Source organism: Nomascus leucogenys, chromosome 10 (genome assembly GCF_006542625.1).
Source record: "Nomascus leucogenys isolate Asia chromosome 10, Asia_NLE_v1, whole genome shotgun sequence".
NCBI lineage: Eukaryota > Metazoa > Chordata > Mammalia > Primates > Hylobatidae > Nomascus > Nomascus leucogenys.
Genome location: NC_044390.1, coordinates 82763451 through 82766610, shown reverse-complemented (window position 1 = coordinate 82766610; position 3160 = coordinate 82763451). Strand labels below are relative to the sequence as shown.

Sequence of the window (3160 nt, the reverse complement as noted above, 5' to 3'; positions counted from 1 at the left end):
GAGGAAAAGAAGTCATTATATGAAAAAGATACTTGCACACACGTTTATAGCAGCACAATCCACAATTGTAAAAATGTGGAACCAGCTCAAATGCTCAGCAGTCAATGAGTGGGTAAATAAACTGTGATATATATATGATAGAATACTACCATAGAAAGGAATGACTTAATGGCATTCTTAGTAACCTGGAGTAACCTAATCATATTCTCACTGATAAGTGGGAGCTAAGCTACAAGGATGCAAAGGCATAAGAATGACACAATGGACTTTGGGGATTCAGGGGAAAGGGTGGGAAGGGCGTGAGGGATAAAAGGCTACAAATTGGGTTTAGTTTTTCTGCTTGAGTGATGTGTGCACCAAAATCTCACAAATCACCACTAAAGAACCTACTCATATAACCAAACACCACCTCTTCCCAATAACCTATGGAAATTAAAAATAAATTACAAATAAAATTTTTTAAGAAAGAAAGGTCTTGTAGATATAATTAAGAATCTCAAAGATGAGAACACACTAGATTATCAGGGTAGGCCCTAACGGACAAGAATCCTTGTAGGAGGAACACAGAAGAGAGATACACATGAAGGAAGGTGATGTGAAAATGGAGGCGCTCTTTCTCTTCGTGAGGAGGCCGAGCTGCAGACTCAGAGATGCAGATCTTTGTGAACACCCTCACGGGCAAGACCAACACCCTTGAGGTGGAGCCCAGTGACACCATTGAGAATGTCAAAGCCAAAATCCAAGACAAGGAGGGCATCCTGCCTGACCAGCAGTGTCTGATATTTGTGGGCAAACAGCTGGAGGATGGCCGCAGTCTCTCAGACTAGAATATCCAGAAAGAGTCCACCCTGCACCTGGTGCTGCGTCTGCGAGGTGGCATTATTAAGCCTTCCCTCCATTGGCTTGCCCAGAAATACAACTGCGACAAGATGATCTGTGCCAGTGCTGTGCTCACCCCCGTGCTGTCAACTGCCACAAGAAGAAGTATGGCCACGCCGACAACCTGTGCCCCAAGAAGAAGGTCAAATAAGGTTCTTCCTTCCCCGCAGGGCCTCATGGCCCTGGGGATCAATAAAGTGTCCCTTTCATTGACTGGAGCAGAAAAAAAAAAAAAGAAAATGGAGGCAGAGTTTGGGGTAATGTGTCTATAAACCGAGGAGTTCCAAGGACTACTGTCACTACTGTCAGCCACCAGAAGGTAAGAGAGGAGCAGGGAATAGATCCTTCCTCCCAGCCTTCAGAAGAAACCAGCCCTGTGGACACTTCGATTTCCCACTTCTGGCCTCCAGAATAATGAGAGAATGGATTTCGATTATTTTAAGCTATCCAGTGTGTGGTCATTTCTTGCAATAACCCTAGAAAATGAATACACCTACACAATTCTATAAGTTAATGATTACTGTATTAATATTCCACTTTACACATGTGGAAACTGAGGCATAGGGAGTTTAGTTAACATCTGAGTGGCCAGGAAAGAGTGGAAATCTGAATTTAAATCCACCTGTCTCGTGCAACATCGTCCTCTTAACCATGCTCTAGACTGCCTTCCTGAGAGCCGACTGCATTTCTTCTGTGTAGAAGGAGAGTTGAAGGGAAATGAGAAGCAGTTTTTGTCATGGAGATTTGTATAAGACTAGGGTCCAGGCAGTTCTGTTTTAGGGCCCTGGGTGACAAAAGGCATGCACCATGGCTGGGTGCGGTGGCTCACACCTGTAATCCCAGCACTTTGGGAGGCTGAGGTGGGCAAATCACTTGAGGTCAGGAGTTTGAGACCAGCATGGCCAACATGGTGAAACCCCATCTCTACTAAAAATACAAAAATTAGCCAGGTGTGATGGCAGATGCCTGTAGTGTCAGCTACTTGCAGGGCTGAGGTACAAGAATCACTTGAACCTGGGAGGCGGAGGTTGCAGTGAGCTGAGATCATGGCCCTGCACTCCAGCCTGGGTGACAGAACAAGACTCTGACTCAAAAATAGACAAAACAACAACAAAAACAAAGCATGCACCAAGAAGATCATGAATAAACTTACTAAATGAGGGCTACCCCTGGCCAATCTAAGCAGTAACTAGTAAGGGCAGGTGAGTAGGAAATGATTCTGCAATTCCACAGGTAGGGGACATGAGTTAGAGACCTGTGGGTGTTTAAGTTAACATAACCTTCGGATCTGGAGGCTGGAAAGTCCTGGGAAGGCTTGGAATGATTGTCACCAGCCAAATGAGCCTTTGTTATATAGAGACTGTGTAGGCCATATTTTAGAGAGAAAGGTCACAGAGTGGGTGGGAGGAGGCCTTGGAGAGTGAGGTAAGCTTAGAGGTGGAGAGAAGCCAAGAAGGAAGCAGGCAGGGGTCAGGATTAGAAATTGGAAACAAAGGGCAAGTCCAACTTCTCGTGGATAGTCACTGCACCCGGACACACAGTGACTCTGCAGCCAGGTGGCTCCCAGCCAAGCCAGCTGGACTTGTGGGGCATAGGATATTCATGGCACTGCACAAGAATAAAGGGGATTGAGTTGTTAAGGGAAACTTTTAGATGAACTAGAGGGAATGTCTTCCTCAAAGTTGATGTGAATAAATGGAGAATCAGAGCTCTAAGAGGAAAGCTGGCAGCTTCAATCAAATTAGAAGCTTCATGGATTCATTAAATGAGTATTATGTGCCCAGTTTGGCACCTGCTGCTGGAGTCTTTTTTTTTTCTTCAGATGGAATCTTGCTCGGTTGCCAAGGCTGGAGTGCAGTGGCGCAATCTCAGCTCACTGCAACCTCTGCCTCCAGAGCTCAAGTGTTTCTCCTGCCTCAGCCTCCCAGGTAGCTGGGACTACAGGCCTGTGCCACCAGGCCCAGCTAAATTTTTGTATTATTAGTAGTGACAGGTTTTTGCCATGTTGGCCAGGCTGGCCTCAAACTCCTGATCTCAGGTGATCTGCCCGCTTTGGCCTCCCAAAGTGCTGGGATTACAGGTGTGAGCCACCATGCCTGGCCAGGAGTCTTTTAAAATAAGAGAAATTAAGCATGTTTGAAGAGATGTTTGTTGTTTGACTGAGGAAATAAAGATTATACATGAAACTCTCTGGAGAAAACGGCACAAGGGTGCATATTCACAAACAGAATGATGTATTTTAAATCCAACTTCCAAGGAAGATGAGAGAAGGTGGTAATAA

At 45.4% G+C, this 3160-nt stretch overlaps 1 pseudogene; it reads left to right on the top strand.

Annotated features, from left to right (window-relative positions):
* The first annotated feature begins 644 nt into the window (after nucleotides 1–644).
* LOC100606367 lies at nucleotides 645–1030 on the top strand (annotated as a pseudogene).
* Nucleotides 1031–3160: the final 2130 nt, after the last annotated feature.